Source organism: Falco cherrug, chromosome 13 (assembly GCF_023634085.1).
Source record: "Falco cherrug isolate bFalChe1 chromosome 13, bFalChe1.pri, whole genome shotgun sequence".
Classification (NCBI taxonomy): Eukaryota; Metazoa; Chordata; class Aves; order Falconiformes; family Falconidae; genus Falco; species Falco cherrug.
In genome coordinates, this window is record NC_073709.1 from 23,883,112 (window position 1) to 23,900,869 (window position 17,758).

The 17,758-nt window shown below is 39.4% G+C and overlaps 1 long non-coding RNA gene across 2 annotated transcripts in view; it reads left to right on the forward strand.

Annotated features, from left to right (window-relative positions):
- The window catches only part of LOC114016584 (uncharacterized), a 38,098-nt gene extending 28,870 nt beyond the window's left edge, over positions 1–9,228 (forward strand). The window contains exons 6-7 of one of the 2 annotated variants that reach the window (XR_008734970.1): positions 2,100–2,173; positions 5,384–9,228. This is a non-coding gene — a long non-coding RNA (uncharacterized LOC114016584). Of the gene's footprint in view, positions 1–2,099 lie in introns of both variants that reach the window. The other variant, XR_008734969.1, reaches the window with a different exon arrangement.
- Positions 9,229–17,758: the final 8,530 nt, after the last annotated feature.

Below are 17,758 nucleotides of genomic sequence, written 5' to 3' on the forward strand. Positions count from 1 at the left end.
TAAAACAACATAAATTTGTTCTGGAAGCTTGTCCTTTAAAACCGGTGAGGAAAGTTCCTCATGATTCTTCAAGAAATTATTCGTTAAAAACTCCAAATGTCATGGCAGCTTTACAGTTACACCATATATGATGAACACCTGTGTTACACCGTACATGAACACCTTTTGAAAATATGCTAAGTAATGTAATGGCTTAAAATGTAAATTTTATGTATTTTATAGATATATATATAAACAGGAATGCATGAGTCCAAAAGTTGAACTTTTGGAATTCAGTAATTATTATGGGTACATTAAATGACACAAAAAATACAAATTTTAAGAAGTGAGTAATGTATTTTCTAGCATCATTTAGGATAAATTGGGAATGACATCAGAGTGCAGCTCTCGATTCAGTTTAATGTCTCTCCACGTGGAAGTGGCTGTGACTGAAACAAGAACTCCTAGTTCCTGAGCAAAGAATTGTAACATGCCTGAACCTGGTGCGAAAGGAAACTGTTGTATTTGTTGACCTAGAAATTCAGCAATAGGACAGAGTAGTTTCTCATATTCCATCTCCATATGGTGCCATTAATCATTTCCCTGTTTTGTATTCAGGCTTTGAAAAAAGTTTGAGGGGGACAAGTGTCATGCTATTACTGAATTTTTATGAAAAATTCTTAAGCCTTTACTTTCATCATCAGGAAGCACAAAAGCTCCTGTTATCCATTTAAAAAATCCTATAGCTTTCTATCCATAGAGAATGCCTACTCATTAGAGGAAAAAAAGAGCAAACTAATTACACAGTGTAAAGACATTTTAGTTTTGTTGTTAATGAGTAACAGGGTGGTCTAAATGGTTCATTTTTATCATTGATTTTAATTACCTTAAAAGAAAATCCTCACATACACTGTTAGCATAGTAAATAAATTATGGCATTTTGCAATAAAAATGACAAAAAAAGTACAGTATGTATTATTCAGGCTGTAAGCTTCATTTCTGGTTTCAAATATCTCTGTTTCAAACTTCTGTACTTTCAAATTAGCAAAAGGTCATCATGAATTCCCACTGTTATCAATGGGAGTCTTTCTATTTATATTTCAAAAGAAATAGAGTAGGCTTTCAATACTGTGTTTTGTCTAGGGACTATCTTGGAAGTTTCTTTAGAAATGTTTGTTTGAATTACAGAAATGTCAAAATGTCATGCTCTAAAAACCAGTAGCACAGTCATTTTACTTCTGATTATACTTACTTTTCAAGAGCTGGGTAATTTTGAGAAAAATGCATTTCTAAAAGTGGTCATTAAAATTTTCAGTAGGCACTCTATTTTCTTTCTTTCTGATTTTCACGCTGGCCACATAAGAGAACCCAGAGTCCAATGATTCCAAAAATATATATCAGGTTTGAAATGGGGGGGCCTTTTTTCAGGTATTGTATTTTCAGCTCTGATGTCTGGCTCAGGAGCAGCTCTTAGATTTCTTGTCTTGAAAATATGTGTGCTGACTTCAGGTCTTTGAAAGCTACCAAATAGTTTTCAATCATCTATTTATAATACTGCTTCTAATATTTTATTCTGCTTTTTTTACATCTAATTTCACTAGTACTTTCCCAAAACTTAACACACACACACACACAAATTATTTTGTAGTTCTTAACCAAAGTTGGTCAGTTTTTGTGACATCTGTCATTTGTGCTGTAAGGAGTACCTTTTCCCTTATGTCAGGGCCTAGTTAACTGAGAAAATATTAAATGCTGAAGATAAAAATATGGTAGTTAACGTGATATTTCTCTTAGATATTTTCTTTTTTGCACATGGAAATAAGTAAAAATAAATGGTTAACACTTTGCTGTGGGAGCCCAACCCAGTATAATTGTATAGATTAATAGCAAAAAAGTATTGTAAAGCACTGTAGCAAATTAAATTATATTTTTGGCAAATTTTTTTGTTAGCCAATCAGAGAAAGTTGCGTGGAAGCAACTTTCAGGTTCAGAAACAGAAAAGAATCTCAGTAGGAAAAGTACTGAAAATAAACACAGGAAGAGGATGAATAATGAAAAATGCAGTGAATAAAAATAATGAGAAAAATATCTGAGAAAAATCTTGTCTTTTCTCTTCAAAGAAAGCCAAAGAGATGTAAAATCATATTCCAGGATCTCAGAAATGTGCCAAAGTCTTCTGGCAAATATTAGCAAGGTAAGAGATCATAAGAATGCTTTATGCTTTTAATTACAAGAAGAATTACAAATATTGGAGTGACTGGAACATGAGTGTTTTATTTCAGTTCATTTTCAGTACATAAGTGATTTGGGGGTTTTAATATTCAATTGCATTTGTCCTTATGTGTCGTCATGCACATTGTGGTTTTTTTCGTTGCCTTCTCTCATTTGGTCCATGCATAGAAATTCTGCATTTACCTAGGACTATTGTACACAGAAGACACCATTTTTTTCCCCTCTAATTTTCTAGCTGCTGACTTTAATGTCAAAATTCGATTCTAAGATTAACAAAAAAATACAAAATGCTGGGATGTTAGACAGAAGCACTGTCTAAAAAGTACCAGAGGGTAAAATTTCATAGTGTTTTTCCTCTCTTGGTTTGGGAGGGAAACAAAGAACATGTTCATTGAAGAAATTCTGTACAACACAGCTGTGGGCTGGACAGCAAAGGAACAAAATTTAGCAGCATCAATTATAGTGCTTAAGACCATGCTACTTTTCATTTTTTGTAATGTTTGGATTCAAAGCCAAGTTAGACTCCAAAAGCAATAATCACTGTGTGCAGCAGGCAAGCTTCAATAAGGGAGTTTGTTGCAGCAGCTGTACCTTCATGGTTTTGCATGAAAATGAGGAAAACATAAACTGACATGAAATAAATTCAGCAGCACGTTAAGTTTTTACATGAAGCACTGGAAAAACAAAAAGCTAACAGCATGGGAATTTATGAGGAGACTGAGGAGTGTAAAAGAGACATGGTTTTGCATTCAGAGAGGGGAATATGAATTCTACTAACTCCAGATTTGCTTTATTCATTCCTTATATTCTGTAAAAGATTTATTTAAATACAATACATGGCTGGACATTTTGAAAGTATATAATTACTTAGCTCTGTTTCTTAAAATGAAACAAACAGCCTTATGTATTATATATGTCTGCATATATATGCTAATTTTCAAAATGGTGTTCATTAACCTTAAGAAAGTGCTTGAATTGATCTTTAAGACCACTGTTTAAACCGGTTAAAGACCAATTTTTTAATGTGCATAGAACTTCAAAAGTGAAATTCCTGAGTAACCTCAAATCCTAAATTCATCAGAATCTGAAGAACTGGAATTGTCTCTAAGCAAGAACTCTAGAATGACAATCTGTGGTTTCTGTTCTGGGCCTCTGACTAACTCATTCCTAGGAAAGCAGGCAAGTTTAGGATCTATGCTTCAGTTTGTCCTCTTTTGAAAGTATATTTACCTTCCAGATTAACATTTATAGGTGTACCTCTCAAAATATGTGACAAAAAATGCCTTAAGTGATACAATAAGTAAATACTTTGCTGGCTTGAGCTGCTTAATTTTTTAGAAAGCATTCTCATTGTGGAATAGTCAGTCTCAAATGTTTTTTCATTAATTTATTTGTAATTAAAGTCCCTTCAGATATATTGAGAGAAATGTTTTCAAGTACAGCCATCACCAGATCTACATGCACCATTATTGTCACAGATATTTTCATTACTAGTCCAGTCATCTTTCCTCTAACCTCCCATGTCTATAGACCCATGCTATGATAAGAAGAATAGATTTTCCTCTGCCTTATTTCTACCGTAGGGGAAAAAATGCACAGAAATCACATTAAATGTCAAAGTGATCACTAATAATGATTGCAAAATCTCTTCCTCGTTCTCTCCCAGGTCACCACACCTGCAAACTGTCATCCAATTCAGGCTTACTCTGAACCCAGTAGCTTTCTGCGCATTCAGAAGGTAGTAAGGCAGCAGTTGCTGCCAAATATCTCCTGCCTTACAAGCCACCATGCTTGGAAAGGCAGGCAGCAGAACCTTAGAATGGAAGGCTTCAAAATACTCTGGGGCACTCTTCAATGACACAGCAGCTTCTGTAAAGTCTTGATAACTGAGCTTTTAAGCTTGGAGGACAGCCAAGATCTCTCCAGCTTCATTCACACCACACTTCCTTTGGCTGTAAAACAGACTGCCAGCAGAGACACAGTGCCACCCCTATTCCTATTTTATTTAGACAAAGGCAGAGTTTAGTCCTCACCAGTCCTACATTTTGCTCATTTCGTAGCAAATGGAGAAGAGAAAACTTTAGTTATCTATTACAAGTAGAATACCTGCTTCAGGTATTTTTTGTAGCAGATACTGAAGGAATCAGTTTGAGTACCATACTGATCTCAAATTACAACACCTAATCTTATTTGGGCACTGCCCATAACTTAGTCAGATTTTTAATGTTAAAGGTTACAAAAGCATTAGCTAGATGGGTTAGAGACAGTATTTTCCATGGAGCAGGATCCATAAACAGTTGTAGCAGTGTTTTAACAGGTGGCACCTGTCACTGTTGGGACTCTTGACAGTACATGCCATACTGTAGTCCCCTGTAGAAACACGCAGAAACCTCGTAACAATCCTTTGCTTTGAGGAGATGAATAAATTCCTGTGCCAAGAATATCAGTTATATCTGATGTAATTGACTGTTAGGGAAAAAAGGCCATGTGGTTGGAGCAGAGGATGGGGAGACAGAAATTTTTGGCAGAAGACAAATATTCTGGTACCATATGGTACAGAATTCCCTGGTGTCCCGAAGCTCAAATTACAAGAAACTAGCTGCTGTTTTTCAACAGGAAAGATTTGAATTTTGGAGCTGCTGTGCAACTGTAACACCCATTGCCTAGTGGGGATCCTGGTATGTGGGTTTCCTGATGATGGTAACAAGAAAAGACTTTGAAAACAAGACAGGTCAAATGCAGCCATCTGGAGTGGCATTTTCCACTGCAAAGGTTTAAAAGACCGTGTTTACTTTGCACAGCACTAATGTTTTTGTCTGGGTTCCTGTGGAAATGGGACTTAACTGATCATATCACCTATATATTGCTATCAGTCTTCCTTCCTCTCCTACAAGTTCCAAGAAAATAACTCAGCAGAGAGGGAAGAAACATCCTAAAGTGTTCAACTATATTATTAGACCAGAGAATCCACATGGATGATGATTATGATGAATGGGTTAACTGCTGGGAAAACTGATGCGTACTCTTGAGACACAGAGAATCTAACTATGAGATTACAAATCCACAGGCAAACAAACTTCATTAGCTCACTGCTTACTGAACTACATGTGTTTTTTTAATGTCATGTATTATTCTGAAAGCAAACTGAAATCTAGTCCTACTTGTATTACAGTAAGGTGATTATAGTGAATAAGTGCTTTCATGTGGAGAAAACACCTGGTACTTGCAAGCTCTTTAGACTACTGGAGAAAGGCATAACACGAACCGATTTTCGGAAGATGAAAGACAAACCAGAGAAAAAGGCACAGATTTTTAGCTGAGAGAGCAAGTGACCTTAGGAGCAAACAACTGAGGTGAGTGGAGATTCTCTGATTTTTTCGTGTTCACAAATCAGGCCAGTGTTTCTATTTGAAAGATAAACTTTAACCATATACAGATTATTAAGTTCTATCCATGATAGCAGAGTGAAATCTTTTAGTCAGGAAGTTATATCAGATGAAAGCAAGTTTCTTTCTGGCTTAAACTTCATGAGCAAGCAAAAGGTGGGCAGTGAGGCTTGTAGAGGAGGCTCACGGTCATCAGTGGAAATAACAGAAGGGAAATGATTGTCTGAATATAACTCTTTAAAGATCTCACTGCCTCAGCATATCCTTTGGGTAAGGCAGGGCCCATCTGTTTTAGATGCCTGTAGAACATTTGGCACCTGACAGATACAGTTTAACAAATTTTGCTTTCATGCTCAAATATGTTTAAATATTTTCAGCTGTCCTCTCTTGAAACAGTCAACAAATATAGTGGTTAGACATATTTAAAGAGCAAGGTGACCACCTTACTTTTGCCCTTGCAATTTTAAAGCCTTATTTCTGTAGGAGGCTTCCAGGAAGAGACTTAATGACATTAGCATGATCTCTTGCCCAAGGATCACCAAGGTCTGAGTGGAACTCATTAGAGAAAAGATAGACATAATACATTGAGGAGAAATGGAGAAAACAGGAAGGCAGCTATTGCAGGAATGATGCAGCTGATATGGTTATGAAATCTTGTTCCATTCTGCAGGTTTTGTTCATACAGAAATACCTTGGAAAGGAGCATTTCAGAACAAAAGCAGCTGAAAATTTGGTTGCCTTCAGTGGGAGTCAGTTGGGGTGTTTCTTAAAACCAGCACAGCCCTTTAATGTAGGATTCTGCAATACTTGCAGTGTAGTTGAGTTTCCTGTACTTCACCCATGATCCTGAATGCCATCCTTAGCAACAGCCTGATTTATCCTTTCAGATCCTGCACAGATGTGTTGCCTTGACATACATTGATCTCACTGCAGAGAAGGGGTGTGAGGCTAGGACTGGGAAATCAGGTTCAGAATGCTGTCATTCTTCAGTGAGTGAGCTAAGGACACCTGCAATCGTAGATGGGAGAACTTTCTCAGTTTCTGTATAGCCACAGGCCTCAAGCAGGCTCGGCACTAAGGTCATAGCACTATGATTCATGCGACCCACCACAACTTGCCAAAAAGTGAGACTTAGCTGCTGGTGGTAGGCATCAGAAGTTCAAGGTTAATCTTCCAAGTGGAAGAGAAAAAACAGGTCATGGTTTTCCAGGTCAGTGAAGCTGTTCCTCTCGTGTTCAGAGGAGAGTTAGCTTGTGTCCTGGTTTCAGCTGGGACAGCGTTATTTTTTCTTCTCAGTAGCTGGTACAATGCTGTGCTTCAGATATAGTATGAAAATAATGTTGATAACACGCTGATGTTTTTAGTTGTTGCTAAGTAATGTTTATACTAAGTCAAGGACTTTTCAGTTTCTTAAGCCCTGCCAGCAAGAAGGCACAAGAGGGCACAAGAAACTGGGAGGGGACACAGCCAGGACAGCTGACCCAAACTAATCAAAGGGATTTTCCATACCATATAATGTCATGTTCAGTATATAAACTCAGGGGAGTTGGCTGGGGCTGGCTGATTGCTGCTCAGGGATTGTCTGGGCATTGGTCAGCAGATGGTGAGCATTTGTATTGTGCATCACTTGTTTTTTTTCCATTCCCTTTGGATTTTATTCCTCTCCCCTCCTCTCTCTTTTTTTTAAAATTATTATTATTATAATTATTGTTGTTATTATATTTCAATTAATACATTGTTCTTATCTCAACCCTCAAGTTTTACCTTTTTCCCCGATTCTCCTCCCCATCCTGTTGGGGAGGGCAGGGAATGAATGAGTGGCTGCACGATACTTAGTTGCCAGCTAGAGTTAAACCATGACATCTTGGCACTCAACAAATCCAACAACAGACAATGTCAACAGCTAACTGGAAATACCTGGGACTAGAGGGAGAACCTGCTGCATGAAAGATCTCTACTTAGGTCTGATAGCACTTTCCAGAGGAAAATCCACTTTCAGTAGGATTATTTACCCTCAGCCCTGTGACAGACCACAGGGGAAAAAAAGTCACTGCAGTACAGGGTAGTTTTATATCAAAAAAAAACCCCAACTATTGTCAGGCTTTTCTGGAAAAGCTGGACTACACAATCAGAAATTAGAGGCAGTTCAGAGTGCTTAAGTAAAATGTCTAATAGGGACATATGCACTACAGTTGTCAGATGGGTATGCTTCAGTTGTGCATGGAGTGGACCCTCAGAGCAATGACACCTATAAAAAGACCAGAACTGTCTAAAGAGGCTAAATGCATCAGGAATGACTGTGTAAAATTTGTAATGAGGATGAGCTCCTAAGACAGCATCCTAAACCATTATCAGTCCCTGTCATTCATTGAATAATGTTTGGGAGCATTATCTAAGAGTTATGTCTGGTTGTCATATCACATGCTAAACCCACTGCTAAGGATAACTGGGGAACATGAAAAGCACCTCACCAGCGTTTTGCTACTCATTAATGTTGTCTCAGAGTTTAGAGTTTGTTTCTCAGGAGGAACTCCTCCATCTCCTCTCAAGACAGATGAAAACTGATGGAATGACTCACCTACCTGGAAGACCCCAAGGCACATCATGAAAGCTTCCAAGGTGGTGAAACATCTTCTGTGAAAAAGATGCTGGCTGTCTAGATATCTGTTGGTGGGTGGCAAGCTCAGGCTGCTGAAAGACCCAATTGCCTTAAAACCCTCTGCTGGATGGCAGGCTTCTGGAGGTAGAGCAACAGTACGTACCCTTTCATTCTATAAGGATGCCTTTGTGTTCAGAAACCTCTTGTCCTTCAATCTGACAGTCACCCTGTCAACCTGCTGAGGCTATGGGGAAGTCCACAGCCTTGGATATGTCAAGGTCCAAGAGAATGTCTCCCTGCTTTAATCAAGGCCTAGGTTCTCTTGTTGAAGGTATACAAACTTCATTTTTTTTCACACATATCCAAGCCTGAAACCATGCATGATCTTTCATAACAACTTTCTAATCATACATCCAACAATTTGGGGTAGGCTGGCTGTTCAGCATGTCTAGGTGATATATAGCCTCCCTCCTGCTGCTCTTGACATGCATTGCAGCAGAAAATGGGAGGGTTGCATGGCTGAAATTTTATGTGGTAACGTAGCAAAGAGGTGCAATCCACAGGCTCAGACCATTGTTGTGTAACACTCTTCCCAGAGGAGTCCAGGTAGCTGCAGGCTCCTGAGCCTCTGCCATGCATGTCATGGTGCCTTGGGCACCACGTGAGCTGCTGGGCACGCTTATGTCTTGACCTGGGTGTGAACAGAGTCCCTTGCTGATGGATTTGGCCTCATGGTGCCTATCGAGGCTTTTCTTAATGGACCTTCAAGATCTACCTGTGGTGTCAAACAGCCTTCCATAGTAAGCCCTCTGTGCTTAGCAGCGATACATGACTGGTACTCTGTCAAAAGTCAACTTGATTACTCATTACAACCTGAGCTCTTCCCTGCAAGACACTACACATACCACTTTACAACAGAAAGTAATTCTGTAATTGTTCACAGCAGCACACAGCAGTTTGTGCAAGACACTTAAAGAGATTTCTGTTTCCAGGGTCACATTTTCTTAAAGCTACTGCACAGCAGAGTCTTTAATTGTCCTTTTTTTTTGGAGGGTGGGGGTGGGGGGTGGGGGGGAGAGAGAGAGAGATGTCCCTGTCTTTTGGGGAATTTATTCCCGTTTAAGAAATCTCAGTGCTGGAAATTTCTTTTAAGCATTTCTTTCATCAGAAGTATTTTGTGGCCTGGCATTTAAATGCTGGCGGTAAATCTTTGCCCTTGCTGTCTGTCACCTCCAAAATAGTCATCAACAACCACGGCTACCTATCAGCTGTTACGGAACCATCTGTGCAGCCTTTGATCATGTTTTTTTTCTTCCAGATTGCTATCATCCTTCTGGAAACTGAGAATGGGACAAAATGTCGCAGCCATGTTACACAGTAGGGTGACACGTTGTTAGTGGCTACAGTATAAAAGAAACAGTTTAGAGTAGTGGCTGCTGGCACCTCAGGCAGTCTACAGTCCCCAAGTCTGCAAAATCAGGATGATAACAATTATTGTGGTATATAACAGATAAATACTTAATGCCATTGAGACTTTCTCTCTCTGAATGTGAAATCTGATTTCTATGATACCTCATTCAGTTTTGGAAAGGCTGAAGCTCAGAATCTGAGACTATTTTATTTGTTTCCATTTTGGTAATTTCAGTATCATCTCAAACTTAAAGCCTGAAGCCTGGAAATCTGTAATAAAAATCCAAATCGGAATGTAATGTTATGGAACACATTGATCTGTAATTTTCCTCTCTTATTTTACTTGAAAACAAAAAAGAAAACTTGTACCTGAATTGTTGGTTACAACTTTTTTCAAAGAGCCTGATTACTTTTGTTAGAAGCTTATCTCATCATTAAAAAGGATGAAGAGACCAGGTTCTGAAGATCAAAATTCAAGAGCAGCTACACAGGTTACTGATGATTTAATTCAGAAAAATAAAGGAATTTTATAGAAAATAGATGCAGTTTCAGTGAGAAAAAGAAGCAACCCTGATGTAGCTTTGCAGTGTTAGCTAAAAATAACATAACATTTTTGTGGTCAAATGCATATTTAGTTAATGAGATCATTTGATTCAAAGAATATTAGTTGGAATAAATACAGTGCTCCAGAATGCCCTGGAGTTCACTCCCTTTTGTCCTCAGGGAAGTACCCACATGGTGTAAACCCAGAGAAGACTGCAGCTTTGCCAGGGTCCCCAGGGCACAGAGCTCATCCCTTAGCACACGAGTGCATGAAGTCTCTTACTGGCTGCCATCCTGAGAATCTGCTAATTCGATTTCTCAGTGTCTTCCAACTTGTTCTCTCTGATCTTCTAAATCCTGAGAGTTCAGGCAGTTAATGTGTTCTCTGCTAGAGGTGATTATTATATTAATTAGTCATGCTCGCAAGCTTTATATGGAATAGACTTAAGCATTTATCAGCCGCAAGTTACAACGCCACCTCCTAGAATTATGTCAGTGACCCCACAAATAAAATCTCCACCAGAGTTGCTCACTACAGAAAAAAATGATTCTCCCTCTGGCCACAGGGAGCCACACAGCCACCATTATGAGCCCAGGGAATAAAGGAGGGAGAAGGCAAAATCCATAGAGTCTCTCAACTCCACACCAGGAAATACAGAGGTTGATCTCTCCTTGAGGTGACCTTACCAGTTGCACCTGGGCTCCCATTAGCTGTTTTCTCACCGGCTCCTGCTGGGAATCTTGCATTGGTTTTAGCCAGGCATATAGAATGCACATGTAGCAAACTACTTGTACCTACTTGCACACAAAGTAATTAGTGCAGACTGTCATCAGAATTTCTAAGTTCCTTTTTGACTGCAGTTTTAAGGTCACTTTGCAAAATGGAGGATTACCATTAATCTGTGAAGCCTTAAGCAACAGTGGCAGTTGCTTGACCACAGAGAATAATCCAGGTTTTGTGTAATCACCCCAAGTATGTGATTTTTAAACATTTAATTCTCTTAGTACAGTACACCAGTAGCATCATAGACCAGAAGGCCTAATCATTATCTCACACGCCATACATCTAAGATAGTTCTGGTATTAACGTACATGTCTGGTAGCACTCGGCTTAATACTGCTTTCTAGGCAAGGCCATGACATTAAACTCAGCACCATTAGCTTCTTTCTCAAGACCTCTAAATGACTCTTAGAGACAGGACTTGTGCTGCACGTTCCCATTTTCTTCTTCAATGTATTTCTACAAAATCTCAGTTTGGTAAACTGGGTGATCCAAGAAGAACTCACATCTTCAAGTGAGGGAAGAAAAAAATTAAATGAACCAGCAACTTGATAGAAAGGCATCCAGGGAAAAACTCATTAAGGTCCACAGAGGGATCAGCTTTCCTTGTTTTCTCTTCAGCGTATGCTCATTTTTTCCTTTCTCTAGACATAATATGTACACTACAAAGGCAGAAACAAACCTCTTTGGGATTTTAATTCAAAATAGGCATCTAAATAGATGTTCTTTCATTTATTGAGATATTTAACACTTACTGTCACACAAACTCATTTATCAGAGTGCCTAAATCTACATTCTGTCTAAGAGTTTAAATACTGAGATAGTTAATTTGGACTAGAAGGTCTGCTGCACTGATTCTCACTGTGCTGGATTAAAGGAATGGTGATAGTGCCATGGAACTGCCTGGTGTCACATGACGAGTTAATTGTTGATCCAGAAATGGAGCCTGCTAACGCTGAATTTCAGTCTGTTGTCCCATCTGCTGTTCTTTTCTGCCTGCAAATTGAAGTATAGTTGTTTGAAAGTGCAGATTTGGTCTGTAAAACTTATGTCTCAGTCCAAATGTAGCCTCAACTACAAACATCCCCAGCTTTGTCTGAAAGCTGATACTTCCTAAATAAAAAGCTCCACTTCTCTGTTTCATATATATGATGGAGATAAAGTGTATAGAGCAAGGAGTATTTCTCAGAGGATTTCAAGAACCCTCTTTGACCAAACAATATTTGACATTTCGTTTGCCACTCTGCAAGGCTCCTCAGAGGGCTGAACTATTCTCATTTCTGCCATGGAAGCAAAGCCAACATTTCGCTTCCCTCAAGCTAAACAGTGTATGATGGGCAACAATTCAGAATTAATTTGATAGTAATGGAGATGACAACTATTACTGTGAGGTATTTCTGCTATGAACATTGTCATCCTGTCCTCATTTCACCCCCCTGCCCACAGGTTTTGGTGCTACAAGGAATTTGTGAACAGTAGACAACCCCATACACAATGCATATGCGTATACGCTGCTGTCTAGGCAGAGCAGCAACTTTGGACTCAACAGCCTCTGTGGATACATGAGCCCTAAAGTCCCACAAAACTGCAACTCTGGCTTGGAGACAGAAAATAATCAGCAAGGGGCTACAAAGCGCGTAACACACACAGGTCCACAGGAAGTGGCAACTCCTTCTAAACATGAGTCAGGCATAGAATCACAGACTAATTTTGATTGGAAGGGATTTTTGGAGATCATGTGGTCCAACACCTTGCTCAAATCATAGGATGTCTAAAGCTATTTCCATCAGGAAACAGGAAAACATTTTTTTCTGACTCTTTTTCCACTAACTGCCCAAAACAAACTGGCAGTGAAAGGATGCATTCTGTGTACGTAGCTAGGAAAATCAGTACAGGTTAAATTTTAAATATGCACAATTCCTTTCTTTCTAACACTGGTATCAATGCAGAATTAATAGCATTGAGGCCAATATAATGATAAAAATGGACACTGCTGGCTGCAGTCCCTACACAGAGTGGATCTTAATGATTTGATGTTTTAAGACACACACAGTAATTTAGGTCTTGCAACCCTGAGAATGAGGCAAAGTCCTGAAATAATGAATGGTCTAGGGTAAAGAAAACCTGTCTGCAGTCTCTTTATACTCCACTCAGAACAGCCTCACTTCCCTTTATCTTCTTTTCCCCTTTCTGAAAAGAAACGTGATTTCAACCTACCTTGTGTGAGCTGGGCTCCTGCCATGCCAGATACCCCTATAGGTTCCTGTTCAGCTGATGAAAGAAATTTCCTTACCTTTTAATATCTTAACAGCTGAATTTGTGAAATCAGAACTTAATGATGTACTAAGGTATTAACACGACGTCTCAGCTCTATTCAAGTCAATAGGTACCTCATCTCTGAATTCACTCAGAATAGCTAGTGTAGGCGTTTATTTTATTAACTAGACCTGTATCACAGTGACTATAATAGAAAGACATCATCTATAAAAATCAGTTGAAGTATGATACTTGAAAAGCTTCAGGAAACAAGGTGGTTTCAGGGGGCTTCTGTAAATGTAACTTCTACAGAAATAAAAGAATCACTTGCTTGGTCTAGCAAGCAACATATTTGCTATTTCCAGGTAGCAATTATTTCAGTAGACTACAACCAGAATGCAGTTGTCTAGCTCCACTTTTGAGTAAGTCCTTCCTTTCCTTTAAACAAGGACAACAGGAAGCCAGTTACCCACATGCTGCTGTTAAAAATGGTGAAGTTTGTTTTGACAGAAACACTCCCTGTTGGCTTTCCTGTGCAGCCATAGGCAAGTCAGGCACAGTAGCTGTGTGTCAGTTCTGTTTCTCTGGAATGAAACGAGCTCTGTTACCCGCTTCACAGGAGACAGGTAGTGATCAAGATTTTGTTATTTTGATGCATTGCAGCATAGAAGAGCAAGATGCTTTCATTATTAATATTCTCATACATTTATCCTCTAGTAATTTATTGCACAAGTCAAGAATTACTCCTCAAAGAAAGGAGTAACAACAAGCACTGGATTCCTACAGATTTGAGTTCTTTGTCTCCTACACTACTTCCCACCCCATAATAGTAGTGCTGCTGCATGTTTCCCTGGAATGCCCACTGGGCATAGACAGCACACGCTGCAGTTACTGTGCAGCCATCCACAGATTGGCCAGCTGACCAGGTTATGTAAAATGCTTGTGTTCTGCTACTTTTATCTCATGGGGGTCATTAAACGGGGGAGTGTGCCCTCTGTCTAGTTACCAGTTTTTCAGTAAAAAACCTCTTAGGATCACACTTGAGACTTCTACATGATTTAAATGCACCTGAGTATGGCCAATAGGCCTGAAAGCTATGGAGCAGGGGAACAACAGATGGATCAACCACAAAAACCATTTCTCCTTAGGAAACTGGGGATATTTCTGCAATCCCTAATATGTACGATGGAAACACAACATCAAGACTCCCAGACAACCTTCTGTTTTATGGCAATACAATACTCTAAAGGCATTTTAATGTTTTAAAGATAATTTCCATATGCTTGTCATGACAGGGCTGAATTCTTTTTCATGTTCTGGATAAGCATTTAATAATCTCACCTCTTAATATAAGCATTCTATATTTTAAAACTTTTTGGTTTGGGGATAATGCAACATTCCTATAGCATATTTTATTGCAGATTGCTAATATGAGGCAGAGAATGGAGAACATAATTTTGTCTATACATTTCATAATGGAAAATGTCATATATGGATAAACTACACTTCTAAGGCCTTGAAAATATAAAGTATTGAGCCTCATTTTAGAGCTGTCCTTTGTTACAATTGAACCTAGGTTTTTGGTCTTAAGGTCAGTATTCCATTATGCAATAGGCTGATGAAAAAAGTGTAGCTAAAAGTACAAGAAGCAGCCTGTTCTTTGGCCTGGCTAGCTGAAGACAGTCCAAATAGTTATTTTAATACATCTTATTCTTTAGGAGGCTTATAGTGTTGTCATGGTTTAACCCCAGCTGGCAACTGAGCACCACACAGCTGCTCGCTCACTCACTCCCCCCACGGCAGGAAAGGGGAGAGAATCAGAAGAGTAAAAGTGAGAAAACTTGTGGACATAAATAAAGAGAGTTTAATAGGTAAGGCAAAAGCCACACACGCAAGCAAAGCAAAACATGGAATTCATTCACCGCTTCCCATGGGCAGGCGGGTGTTCGGCCATCCCCAGGGAAGCTGGGCTCCATCACGTGTAACAGGAAGACAAACACCATCACTCTGAACGTTCCCCTCTTCCTTCTCCTTCCCCCAGCTTTACATGCTGAGCATGACGCCATATGGCAGGGGACATCCCCTTGGTCACTGGGGGCAGCTGTCCCAGCGGTGCCCCCCCCCAGCTCCTTGTGCACCCCCAGCCCCCTCGCTGCGGGGGCGGTGTGAGAGGCAGAAAAGCCCTTGGCTCTGGGTAGGCGCTGCTCAGCAGTAACGGGAACATCCCTGGGTTACCAGCGCTGTTTTCAGCACAGATCCGAAACACAGCCCCATACCAGCTACTGGGAAGAAAATTAAACTCTATCCCAGCTCAAACCAGGACAAGTGTAGTACACTTGCACTTACAATGTTAGCATTAACAGGAAAGTCATAGGCAAGTTCAGGTTTCCCCCCCCCCTCCCCGAGTATGCTTTTACCTAAGCTAACGGGGAGACCCAGGAAGGCCAACAGCTGTGTGTATGCCAAAAAGGAGTAGTGTTACTGTGAAAGTGCCATAGCAGTAAAGATGTTAGTTATCTCAATTAACGTCAGTCAACATACAAATGTTTATGGAGATGAAGTGATAGGTCATTGTGTCCAGTTGGACGTGACCAATGATTAACCTCAGAAACAAAGGAGCAAGGGTACAATTTAAGTGGATGTTAGACTTTTATAATGATTTTTTTGGGGTACAAACCATTATATTTTCTTATTTCTCTTACATTGATGTGTTTATTAGAAATTGCCTTTCAATCACTTTCTTACATGTTCAGCTTAGCTGTACCTTGCAGCACACTTCCTGGAAGCTTCATGCTTGCTTTGCTGCTATATATTGTGTCAAAGTATCTAAAAATGGATGCTTAACTCTCTATAGATCATTGTAACTACATGGATACGATTTAAGCAAGACTGCAGGAAGAGGCAGTATCTTCTGTTATTCAGTTTAGTAAAATACTTTTCCCAGTAGGCCTTTCCTAATGTCTTTAATAGAAAAACATACTATATAGTTATAATGTGACACCTAATTAGCAAGAATTGGCTTTGAATTCTCCTGCTTAAGATGTGCTGGCCTGCACTATAGCTTTAATTCAGTAAGTTCAGTAACAGCATGCCCATTTGCTCTCTGCTTCTCAAGTGGTACAGATCACTGAATTCTGCACAGTCCCTGTGAAATCAATCAATCCTGTCGCCTGTTGGCTCACACAGACAGCTTACATCAGCTCCATGAAAGGTTTCATTTTTTAAATGAAAAATTCAGATGAATATTACTGCTTTAGCTGTCTGTGATTCAACTACTTGTAAAAAATAGCAATGTCCTTTAGTATTCATTGATTAAATAGTACTGGTGTACTGGAGTGACAATCAAAGAAAGATAACTTATAATTTTGAGTGAAAATAAGGTATCAGTGTCTAGAAAATCTGAGGACACAGTCTGTGGTTGTATGGGATGTGCACCAAGCAAAGAGGAAGCCTAGAAGACATACCACAAGGTGCAGGACCCCAGTTTAAACCTCACTTGAAATGGAATTGTTAGTCCTGTGTTGCTGGGGTGAAAGTCATATGGGTCACATCCAGTGGGAAACACTGACCTGTTACCTAGTCTTTGTAGTTTCACTTTAGACAGAATCACAGAATCTGGTGTTTGATCCCTCCACAAGGTAATCCAGCACATTGTGCTGCCAGAAAATAGCTAGGTTTTGGGTTGGGTGGGCACAAGGTTTTTGTCATTGTTATTCAGTGCAGAACACAAAAGCACAGAGAAGCAAAGTCACTTGGTAGGCCAGAGGGGCATGACTTCCCAGACTTCTGATGCAGTCCAGTGGACTGACCACAAGGCTGCATGTGTTGTTTAAACTATTGAAATGGCCTCCAACATTTCAGTGTTGAAATCAATAGTCTTTTGATGAATTGGGCCTTTCATTTTCTTTTCCCTCCCCCCCCTCCACATTTTTAATCTTTCTCTCTGCTGGTATACTAAGTATGTTTTGAGGTTTCAGACAATTTGGAACATTTTTATTTTTTATTTTAATTAGTAGACATCAGATGACCTGACCCCTTTTATAATAACCAGAAGGGTTGAATAATTGAGATTTGAGTAGTCAAGGTCAAAATATGTTGCTTAATGTACATCTTACAATTATCTAATACTGACTTTATAACACCACAGATGTTAAACTACAAAACCTTCAGAACCCAAAGATCCGTTTTTTCTCTATGAACAAATTAAACAATATATGTTTTTTAAAATGAAAATTATTAATGGCAGAGTAGCATAACACTGTACGTAGCAGCAGTGCATCTGCTCATGTTTAGGTCTGTTCACATTAGCCATAATACTTAGGATAAAGCTGCTTCTGTCTTTAATACAGGATCTGTTATGTCACGGAAGGTTCAATGTCTGCAACACAAGCACAATTACATAACGGCGCTTCACCCACAGTTTCTATTAGTGTGCATTAGTCAACAAGGATAAGAGGCATATGCTTCGTAGGGGTCAGTGTTCCTGTTAACACATTGCATCAGAGATATGAACACACCCACCCATTAAAAAGGGGTCCAAGGAACAGGTGACCTGGTTCTTTTGAGACATTG